This window comes from Parasteatoda tepidariorum, chromosome 7 (genome assembly GCF_982258835.1).
Source record: "Parasteatoda tepidariorum strain Cologne lab strain chromosome 7, Ptep-v5.0, whole genome shotgun sequence".
NCBI lineage: Eukaryota > Metazoa > Arthropoda > Arachnida > Araneae > Theridiidae > Parasteatoda > Parasteatoda tepidariorum.
Genome location: NC_141761.1, coordinates 72758352 through 72770425, shown reverse-complemented (window position 1 = coordinate 72770425; position 12074 = coordinate 72758352). Strand labels below are relative to the sequence as shown.

Here is a 12074-nt window from a genome sequence, read left to right as displayed (position 1 = left end):
GGTGAGTTGGGGTATCAAAACATCTCCTGATCCCAGAAGGTCATCTACCTGCCAGTTAAAACTGTCCTTAAGAATTATTGGCTCGTCCTTGACACAGAATGCCAATCATTCCTTAAGAGATACGATGAGATAGGACAAGCTGCTTGCAACCCTCATACCAATTAGCAACAGTTACGTACTAAGGAAAGCATACATTATAGGGGCTGTTTTTACATCTTCATCGCATTTTTTTTTTACATTTTATTTTATTTTATAACCGCCGTTGAACAGCCGGCCCAATTTTTGGGTTTACGACTACTAATGTTTAACTCCGTAGATTTGTAATCTTGAACCCAATCCAGAAGACAATGGAATTCCTGGATCAAGTATTTGGAAAAATTTGTTCAATGGAGGTTTTTTTTCGATGGAGCTAACCCACATTTGTAATACATGGAGAAGACCACTTGAACCTCCCACGGTTAGCCTGACGGCAAAGGAACTTCAACCCATGATCCGTGTATACCGCTGACGATGTCTCACGACCGAGAAGGAAATAATTAGATTACTTCTGCCTACTATACTGAAATGTCTCGAACTCAAATTTACGGTGGTTAGTGTGATTTAATGGCTGTTCAAAACAGATTTTAAATTACTAGTGGGCTGCGCCCCCTAATCGCTAACGCTCGCCAACCCCCGAAAATTGCTACGCAATCTTATATAGTTTGCTTCGCTCACTACTAACTTTGGTACATTGCAAATGCACGCAATTCTGAGAATTCAAAACAATCGTTCAAATCCATATAACAACTTTTTTTTTTAAATTGCATCTTTTTAGTAAATACTAAGTCATTAAAATAAATTTGAATTCAAATAAATGACTTGTAAATCGTTAAACCTATTAGAAATGTGCTATAGTATAAAATTTTAAGATAAAATTTCTAAAACTGATATCTCTTTAAAAAGGTTAAAATTTTGGCGTGAAAAAAAGCGCTTTCAACAAAATACTAGAATAGAGATCGACAAAGACTACTCACTTCTGCCTAGCCTAATAGTATGAGAGTGCCGCAGCTGATAGTGAATTTTGGAAGAGACCACATTTGGTGAGAATGATCTCTCTGGTTATTTCAGTTTCCGTTTTTAAAAGCGCTATATGTTGAGCCACCTCAGCTAGATTTGGCATGTGACATTTTTATCGGCAATCATTGGTCGATTTTCTAGCATTGCAATTCGGGGAGGCTTTTTTTTGTCGCCATGTAAGAGAAATATATATATATATATATAGATTACGAAAATTTGCGAGGACATCTCTTGGAAATAGTAGTTAAAATGAAAATCAGAGTAATTCCGCGCTAACGACAACTAGACTGTGAAAAAAATTGGCTAATATATTATTTAAAACTAATTAAGATGTTAGAATTGGAGGAGGGTTTGAATAATTAAAGTATTTAAAAACAGTTGTGCTGTGCATTTGGCTTGGTCACATTTAAAGTTTATGTGTTTTGCATGGTAATTTTGGTAAGTGACTAAGCTGTTCACCAAAGCTGGCTAGTTCTAAATAATTAATGAACATTTAGTCATCAATAAATGTACCATTAAAAATTTTTTTTACTACTAAGTTGTCTAGATCAACTTGATTCTTGAAGCCGGTTTATTCTTGAAGATGTCTACAAAATTAGATTTTTTAGATTAACGCTAGTTAAATTCGAACGATATTATGACTTTACGTTCACAAACGTAAACATTGGTTCACATACGTATGTTTATCCATTCCACACATATAACAGTATCTGACAGCCAAATTGTTGAATTTGTTAAATTATTGGTTGGCATAGCTTTACTAAATTCCAAATAGTTTCCGCCTTATGGATTAGAATTTGTTCAATTTTAATTAATTTCTTAAAAAGTCACCGCTTTGCCACTGCTTAAATCCCACCATGCCACTTTGTGCTATGCGTATTGTAAGGAAGGCATATATTTTCTACCGATATTGTTATTGAAGATTGCTTTTTCAGACCATAAAAATGCAAAGAATTTTTCAATTAATAATTTTTTATTTGAAACGGGGTTATGTAATATGACACAACTTAGCAATATGCATTACATGATGAATCAAATCCATATACAATTTTGCAATATATATTATAATGACATACAATTCTGCCAAAACATGTATATTAAAGTTGCACCTAATTCAGATGAAGCAACGAGTAAAAAAAAAATTCCAGTAAGAAAATGAAACTTTTACAAATATAACCAAATTCGCTTTTTTGCAATTTTAAAACCAACCTCTTGAAGCCCAGCTTCCAATATATTTTGATGCAATTGGGAAACTTTTATCACTTAAAAAATAATATTTTAGAAATAGTTTTCCTATCAGGGCAAGTTTTTTTTCTTAGATTGCCGAAATTTTTAATTATAATTAAATATCTTTAGGAGGCCAGGATTGCCTAGTTAGTAGCGCGTCAGGCCCATGTCTAAGAGGTCGAGAGTTCGATCCTTACCAACTGAAGCCTCTCCATTTAGTAAATGGTGACTGGTGCACGATCTGCTTGGTCACAAGTCCTCCATGTTTCAATAACAAACCATACCTCTGATTCAGGTCAAAAAACGATCTGCGGATGAATGAATGGGTCTTCCCTGTAAACGGGCGATGATGTGTGCGTGGATCAAGTAGTATTCTTGGTCATATATGGCGCCACTGAAAAACAAACGCACCACCATCCTTAAATTCGCTTGGTTTCAACAAGCAGGTTTGATGGCATTAGCAAGTGGCATAAGAAGCTGCAACAACAGCATTTTTAGGTAGGTAAGAGTCCATTAAATTACATTTTGGGCAATTTTATGGCATATAAAATTTTATTTCAGTCTTATGGATTTCGTTTTAAGACACAAATGTGAATAAACTCACTATAAAAATATCCTGTAATAAGTAAAAAGAGCTAAGAAAACAAACTTCTGTTCGTTTAAATAGAAATAATCTACGAATTAATTAATATCTTTTTGAAATTTTTTATTTCATTAATGAGTTAAAATTCTTCTATGTTACTTAATTCTAATTAAAAATCGTATACTGTCATTTTTTAAAGATTGAGACTGAGGAGGATAATGAATTTCAACCCATTGACGCAGATGGAACACCTTTGTCTCATTCATATATTTTTTCAGACTTCCTAATTCCAAACAGAAATGTATTTTAGTATTTTTAATTATGAAAAACAATCTAATAGGGGCAAAAAAACTGTTAGATTATCGGAATAATAATTGTACTAAAATATAAAAATCCCCAAAAACAAGAAAGAAAAAAAAAGTTTTTTTTTTCATTTTATTCAAAAACTTAATTAGAAAGAATATTCGATGATAAATAACTGCAAATAAGAGCAAATTTAAAAAAATTTAATTTGGAAGTTAGTCATGTTCGGAAGATTTTGGATGACGCAGAAAAAGACACCGGTGTTTCATGCTGTATTTCCTATCCATAAATTATAAAAATGAAAAATATAATTTTCTTCACTTATTTTAACCTAACTTAATAATGAAAGACACATAAAATTATGTTTAATAAAAATTCTGCTTCAACTGGTTAAGAGCATTGATAGAAAATCCTAATTTTTTTTTTAAACAAAATCGTTTTTCAATCAATCGTTTGCCAATCGACAAGAGCTTCGTCTTTTATTTATTGATATTTTTTATTTATTTTTTTTCATTGTAAAACTCTTTTCATAGGAACTGATAAGAAGGAAGTTTTTTTCTTATCACAGTCAAAATAAAGTTAAAATTTTCTCTAAAGACAAGCATTCAAGATGCCTCTCGGATAAGGGAGGAAACAATAGTTTGACTGAAATAGATGATAAACTTATTATGAAACGAAAATTTATTAATGGCACGCCACAGATGTCGGACACGCTTCACCGACTCAAGGATTAGAAAATGAGTCTACTTGCTCAACTTCGGTTCTTTTTGATGCCGATTTAAAGAATACGCCGACGATTTCATTATGTCTAAACTTTCAGCTACATCGATTTAAAAAAAATATAAGCAAATCAGTCACACCAGCTTGCTTTAAAGAAGAAATAAAATTTAAAAATAAAACGTTGAAGTTGTAGGGACTATTACTCTATGGAGCGGGTGTTATCGAAAATGACAATCTTCATCTATGGAAAGGTATCCAAACGAGTTAACAAGTCTTATTATTTTTTTTTGTCGTATGCCTGTTTAGGCAGTGGGGGTGCGATTGTTCCTGTTTTTCAGTGGCGCCATCTATGGCCAGGAGTTCGACTTCTGCTACGCCATTCACACAACCACAACTCGTTTATAAGGCGTGTCACATTCACACACAAAGGAGAAGGACATAGAACACACAGAGAGAGAAACATCCATGCCTTGCCCGGGATTCGAACCCAGGATCTTTCTGATGCAAGGGCAGTTCCCTGCCCCCTACACAGGCCGGTCAGCATTGAATAGCTTAAAGCAATCAAGTAATGAGCTATAATGTTTTCAAAGAGAAAAAAAAAGACAAAAATCCAAGCTGTTCAAAATATTTCGAGATAAATTTTTTTGGTTTCTTGGAATTTTCTCTAGATAACAGCACTGCACAAATTTTCTGAACAATGTCAAAACTTGGCTAATAACGTTCAAAACATTATAATTAACTTATTATAATATTTGATTATAGCTGTAAATAATAAATTATTCCACAGGTAGATTTGAGATATACTTTTCAAACTTCAATTAGGTACGGTTAGTTTAATTCAAGAAGCAAGGAGCATCATTACGCAGAGGGAGTCCAGGAAGCATGCGACTCCGCGGGCAAGACAGACTATTTGAAAAGAATTCCTGTGGTTTTCCATTTTGAGTAAACGAACGCTGAGGAATCCAACGACGTGTACACATTAAATTGAGAAGAACCAAAGACGGTGACCTTACTTTTAAGTAATGAAAAGTTTAATTTAGGCTTTAAATGTTTTTAGAACGTTAATGTGTTTTTTGGTGTTTTTTTGCCAATTCCACGCACTTTAAAACATCACATTTAGAATGAAGAAGTTAGAAAAAAGAAAAAAAAAGTTAGATCAAGACAGTAAAATTAAAAGTTCTCAGCACAAATAGATATATTTAATTTATGACACAATTCAATGAGTTGAATTAAATAAAATTATCTGAAATTGATTTTCTTAATACGTTAATTTCAGTAATTGAAGCTTATTGTCAATTTAAGTCGCATCGAAATTTATTTTAAAATCAAGCTTCAAGTTTACAAATTTTCAAATAATATTTTTTCCCAATTAGCAATATCAATTTAAGGCCGTTGTCGTATGAAATGATGCTTTTTAGCGAATAATATGCGAGTTTGTACAGTTACTCACGACTGTTAGGTCAAGTTTAGCCTATCTATAGCTAGCGATCTCTATTATGAAAATAGAGCAAAACGGAAATATGGTGAAAAGCCAGTTTAGTGAAAATGAAGAATCTGTGGTCTAACTTTTTTACTATTTAAAAACTTACTCAAATGCTGCACTCATAAAAATTTGCAAAAACTGAGAATAAAACAGTGATAATATTCATCTAGGTGGGAAAAAGTCGCCACCCCGGCGATCTTCAAAAAAGTTTAATAACTTTTAAAATATTTAAGTAATTTGTCATTTTAAAACCCAGGTAATTCTTCACGGCCGGATGGTATATATTGCAAAATTGCTTTGCTCCAAGTGTAAGCCACATAAACTATTTTTTATTATTATTATTCTTGACTAACTTCCCTTTTCAATAACAAACTTGAAGCTTTAAAAAGCAATGTTAAGAAAAAATCTTAAAAATACAATTAAAATATTTCAATTTTATGCTTTTTGAATTTTAAATTAAGTATTTACTATAAATATTAAATTATGTCTAATTTTTTTTCTTCATCTTGCCCTTTTATATAAGGGCGTTCATATGTTCGACTCGATCAGTTTCATTTGATTCCTATATGTATATAAATAGATATATTTGTAATATTAATGCAAGAAACATGAGAAATTTAAAAAAATGAAAAGTATTGGTAATATTTTACACCTTACTTAGTTTAAAGTAAAAAATCAAATTGCGAGCTTCAAACATATAAGGAGTAAAAAACTAAATACAATATACGAATATGCAGGCGTAACATTTTAAAACTAGTTCTGTTTTCAATATTAGTCCGAATTGAAAAATAAAACGAAAACTACATTTACTGCATTTCTCGATGAAATCGAAATAATGAATGCAAATAAAGATAAATTGAATGAAAAGAAAAAAAATGGTTCTTCTACAGATTTCCTCCAATCACTTTAATCCTAAAAATAAATAATATTCTCACCCCTCCTAGCATTTTCATCAAGGTAATTTTTTTTAAAGTTGAAAATCAACCGTAGAAGAACAGACATTAAGGGGGGGGGGGTATCACTGTTCTTATGACTTGCGGAATGTGACCTCGTACTTCCGAGAACGTGAAGTATTATTGCGTAATGACAAGTTAAATGCCCCGAAGGGAAGTCGTGAGGAACAGCAAACTTAACATTCGGATGAGAGAGACATTCCTCCTCTACTTTTCAACAAATGCACTCAGTCTGAATAGTAATTGCGCATGATTTAAACATAAACTTAAAGTTCTTGATTTGAGGTAAATTCATTATCACGTAAAGCTTAAATATATCCCTCAATTTAAACGATATTTGTCAGAGTTGCTTCATGTTTAATGGGAACCGTTATTAGACTGGTTCATTTGCCAGCCTACCAGGTCTGTTTTCTTGGAGTAAAAGATTGGGCCAGTAGAGATAGTGTCATCACCAAGCAATCAAAAGTAATTTCAATTTGATTTAAATTTTCGAATTTTTTTTTTTTTTTATCACATGAGCGTAGAAAATCATATTGACTGGATATTTGCAGCTTTTTAGAAATTCCTCATATTTCCGTTTGTTGAATTCGCAAAAATTTTGAAAGCATTTAAAGCAAAGAACTGAGGGATAGCAAGATATGAGAATTAGCTTACAGCTTGCATAGAAAGATAAGATTCAGGAATTAAAATTGAAGTTAAAGTGCTTAATTGAGTAATGGATAAAAAAAAGAAATAGATAGAGATAATGAGTGATGAACAGCGCAGTCTCGTTTGGGAGCACCTAAGGCTCCTATACTATCAGAGCTGACCTATCAAGCAATATTGGAGCAAAACAGTTCGCAAGTTAACGTTACGTTAGTATTGTGCTTATGTTAGCTCTTTGGAGTAAAAATAGATGATAAGTCGGCCTGTCTAATTCAGGGGCTCTAGGAGCACCATATGCATCATTTGAAAAGTAAGGACAATGAATTAAGAGGACGCTACACCGCTGGAGAATCTTTCATATCAAAATCTCTTTCATCTACTTAGGTAATTTAAAATTACGAGAAAAGTGAGTTCAGATATACCAAAAGTAAACCATTACGTTTCTAATACTGAAAAAAACTTTCAAAATATCAAAATGAAAACTTATGGCTTGATTACACAGGTATCCCGCAACATCATCAATCATTCTGCAAATCGTCCTGCAACAAGTTATTGGCAAGTTATTTTTTTTTTCAGTTCTTAAAACTTTATGATTTACTCCTATAGGGTTACCTGAAATAACTTTTCTTTTAATTTTGAATTTTAAATTACCGATGGGGGTGAAACAGAATTTGCTATAAAAAAATTTCTTTCACATTTGAAGAACTGAGTGAACGAAGATTCTAAATCAAATTTTAGTGAATTCCAACTCTATTAGCTTGTAATTTTGAGCCCAACCCAGAACCCAAAGGAACTCTTGGATCAAGTATTGGGACAAACTAGCCCTTTTGCCTCCATATTACCTGAACTCAAATTTCCGGTTAACAAAGTAGATTTCTATTTCCTGACTTAAATTGTTCGCATCAAAGCTTTTCTACGATTTATTCCAAATTGTTCAATAATTTTTGATGCTTTGGAAAATTGAACGGAATGACTTAAAAGTTTCACAGCATACAATGTACTTTTGAAATATATAAATGCAAAATACTTTGAAATAAAATATTTTGCAGTTTATATAAATATGAGAAACTATTTATCGCGTTTATATTTCCTGAATAATATTACTAAATTTCCTATCTGTAACGTTTAAATTTTAAATGAAGTACTTATTAAAAAAAACTTAAGCCAAAAGGTTTAAAAATTCAATTTTGCTGGTTATATTTTCAGTTGATCATAATCTTGATTATTCAGTAGAAACCTTAAACGAAGAGATTTTCAACAGTTGAAGTTGTTTTGAATATCTGTTTATACAGAGTTATTGCCAACTATTTGAAAAAGAAATTCTATAAGAAAAAGAAAAAAAAAAACAGACTTACTATTTGCTCCGCTAGGATAAGCTAAAATTCTTTCTCCTCAAGTTTAAAAAATGTTTACAATGCTCGTCAACAGATGGTGCTTATAACAGTGAAAACTATAAAATAACCAATTGAGTACTTGCATTTCGCGAAGATCACTGACACCCAGACATGTGACCTATGACCTCAGCGCCAGCTGATCGTTCATAATCAAGATGGCGTGCTGAAGTCGAGCTAAGTCTCTCAACATAAGTTAGAATGTATAATTAACCTGAAGTTAATTAAAGACAACGCCGTATCTCAGATCGAATTTGTTAAAATATAATTATTGCTCTTCTACGACTTCTACTTAACGTAGATTTATTACTTGGTTATGTATTTTATTGTAATATATTTTTGCTTCATGTACCTAGCAAATTCGATGCATAATTAGTGCCTGTCATTGTATTAAGAAATACTCAGTGAAAGAAATTAGAATGTGTCACTTAAAAGAATTGATATTTGACGGGCTTGGTTTACTCGATAAAGAATGGAAAGAACAGTTGATAACGTAAAAAATGCAACGTTTCAACAACCAATCAAAGTCGAGATACCCACACTACGTCACTTACAGGTATCCAATAGCAGCAGTAGTATTAATTTGTCAACTTGATGAGAATTTGAGAACATTTTCAGGTTACCAAAATAGTATGCAGCAAACGGAAAAATTTCGGTTTCGTTCCGTTTTTCTCCAATTGGTATTTAATAAACTGTCAATTAATTTTACATGAACCGTTACACATACCATTTGTTTTTCAAATACACTAAAATGTTACGATTTTAAAAATTTACCAACAGAAAGTTTACCTTTCTTTTACCCATTAAAAAAAGAAAAAATTTCAAAATAGAGATAACCTTTTTTTATTTCTGAAAGAATTTTAACCCATTCTTTGTAAGTTCAAAAGGGTTATTCTCAGCGTTTGTAGGAAATACTAAACTTTATTGACTTTAGCATTGAAAGTCCATTGCCACTCCCAAAATGAAAAGACCGAATCAGTCATTCGTTAAATAGAAAGCTATTAGCTCAACAATATTGACCAATGTTCTTTGGTCCGACACTTCTTTAAGTTGCACATAATGGAAGGTGACCTTCAGATAGTTCCACATCAGTAAATCTTGAACACTTCTTTTGCTTTGAGATTCAATGAAACTTAAAACAAGCAACATGTTACAGACATCCGAAATTACTATTATAAAGTGATTTCAATCTCAACGTAAAAGAAACACGTAATCCCACCTTGTTTTACATTAATAATGTTATGTCTATAAGAGAGAATAAGAAGAAAAAAAAAGAGTCATGCACCGGACAGATACTTAAAGACAAATCAATGCTATTTTTTGGATTTGTGGTCAATTTAAAATCTAGCAATGATTTGTGGCTTCAAAACTTCCCACCAAGCAATAACTTGAAGATTAAGAACAATTATTCAAATGATATGGTGAGTAAAGCTTATGAAAATAGTTTTAAAATTCAGAATTTGAAAGGAAAAGTTTAACGGCTCTAAATTCATTAAGTGGATCGGCGCTGAATTGGCGAAGATTACAAAGGAAACATAGGTCTCCCTAGAATAATCTCCCTAATATTCTCTCAAGAATATAGTTCTCCTCGTGACGGGAGTGTTTTATACTGGTGCAAGATGTTAAAACAGAGCTAAATATTTATCAGTTAAAAAAGTTAAGTTTAAAAAATTTAACTGAAAATAGCTAATTTATTAAGGGAAGTCAGTAGGGCATGTATCAATAAAGTTATAATTGACCTTTTTCGATGAACCTTTTCTAAGAAATTTCTTATGATTACTTTGAAATCGTTTGGGGATATTTGAGATTATATCAGTTGTATGCTGTTATAATGCTTTAGTGTTAACAGGAATATTTTTTTTTGAGTCATGAAAGATTTTTACTCAAAAATGAAACTTTTAAAAATATTTATGTTTTCAGCTAATAATTTCTTTAAAAAAATTCCAAAGATATGAATTAAAAGTTATCGCAGTGTAAATATGTATATGTAAATATTCAGAGAAAAAAATATGAATTACCAGTTATGTTTATCTGGTTTAGATGCTGAGTAAAGCTACATCGAAAAAAGTCAGTTTTAGCACTATTGGTTTACGCCCTACAGACTCCCCTTTAACAGTTAACTTCAAAACATATTTTTTTTAAAGTTATGACTACTATACCAGTACATTTAAAGAAAGATAGAGTCTAAATTTTGCAAAGTAATTCAAAAGGAACTTTTAAAAAACAACTTTGAAAGTTCACAAATTCAATTGTTGGAAATATTTGAACTCAAATTTGTTATTGGCATACTGACCATACGTATTTTATGCCCAACTGAAAAATTAATTTGTCAAAAGTGGTGGTTTAAATATTGAACTTATTTTTTCAGCCACTTCATAAACTAATAGCTACAATATGAAATTCGTCAAAATTAAACAAATAGAAATCACCAAAAATTTAAAATTCTTCCTCAGCACAACAAGCTTCAACTTTAGGAAGCAAACCAAAATAACAAAAACATGTAAAGGAAGAAAAATAAAAGCCGATTTGATCCGGATAATTAATTTCGTAACCGAACATAAAAATATGTAATTCAACCAGAATAAGGAAATATTTTGAAAACATAAAACAATAAACAAATCGCATGTTATTTTTAACAACCTAAACCTTCAGGAAGCAGATGTAAAAAACTTCAATACCGAATAGATATTATTAAAATAGTTATGCAAGGTCTACAAATAGTATAAAAAGAACAAATCTTGCCTAGCACAAGGTCGACTCTTCTCTGTACCTTTTAGATGTTCCACGCTTACGAATCAAAAATATTTGGCCTTGTTTCAGTTTCGTAAAACCTTGAATCAAAAACAAATCGTGTAAAAATCCTTACTTTAAAAGTCAACAAGTGTAAGTTAGACGCTATCTTAAGTTCAGATTTGATTTATACTGCTCCACATACTCATTATAAAGTGCAGTTTATTTTGAATGATTTTAAGCTTAAAGTTATTCTTTAAAGAAAAAATAATTAAATTTAAAAGAAACCTAATTTAAGTAAAATATCATTTTCAAGAAAACTTGTTGTCTGAGACAGTTTTGTAAAAAAAAAAGTAGCACATGTATGCCTTTTCTTCCTAACATCTAAATGACATGTTTGAAAAAATACTTCAGATTTTATTTTATTCCTATGTCTTCCTTAAATATACAACTTTAAACTTTTTGCACATTCTGTAAAATCCTTGTGTATGAAAATACCAAGCGACAATCTTTGAGCATTTTATGAGAGGAAGAAGTTTTCGTGGACATCTGGCAACAAACAGTCGACGTCAATCTTAGAAAGTCTTTTTTTTTTGGCAATCAATTGAAAAAAGAAAAGGCAAATGCTTTCACTCAAAAAGTGCTAAGTGAGTATCAAGTTTCCACCATCTGGACACTTGCTGAGAAAAATGAAAGCAAGGAATAATTTAATTTCAAATAGCGAGTCGTGGTTGCTTAAGGGATAGAGTGCTTGCCTTCCAATGAGGTGAACCGGGTTCGAATCCCAGCGATGCCTGGAATTCAAATTCCACACCCAGCTTACACCGACCACAGTACTGGCGTAAATTATCCCCAGTGGTAGACGGAGCATGGGTTAGAGTTCCCTTGCAGTCAGGCTAATCGTGAGAAGTTTTCATGGTTTTCCTTTCCATGTAACGCAAATGCTGGTTAATTTCCTCAAAAAGTCCTCCACGAAAGCAAAT

The 12074-nt window shown here is 31.7% G+C and overlaps 1 protein-coding gene across 5 annotated transcripts in view; it reads right to left on the bottom strand.

Moving 5' to 3' along the window:
* LOC107450794 (ATP-binding cassette sub-family G member 8) overlaps positions 1-12074 on the bottom strand; it is a 58819-nt gene that overhangs the window by 26873 nt on the left and 19872 nt on the right. For 2 of the 5 annotated variants that reach the window (XM_043054485.3, XM_071183294.2), the window contains exon 2: positions 11104-11192. The exons of 2 other annotated variants lie outside the window; for them this stretch is intronic. The gene's annotated coding sequence lies outside the window, so the exon portion shown is untranslated. Of the gene's footprint in view, positions 1-8325; positions 8349-11103; positions 11193-12074 lie in introns of those variants that run through there. One more of the 5 variants, XM_087168066.1, reaches the window with a different exon arrangement.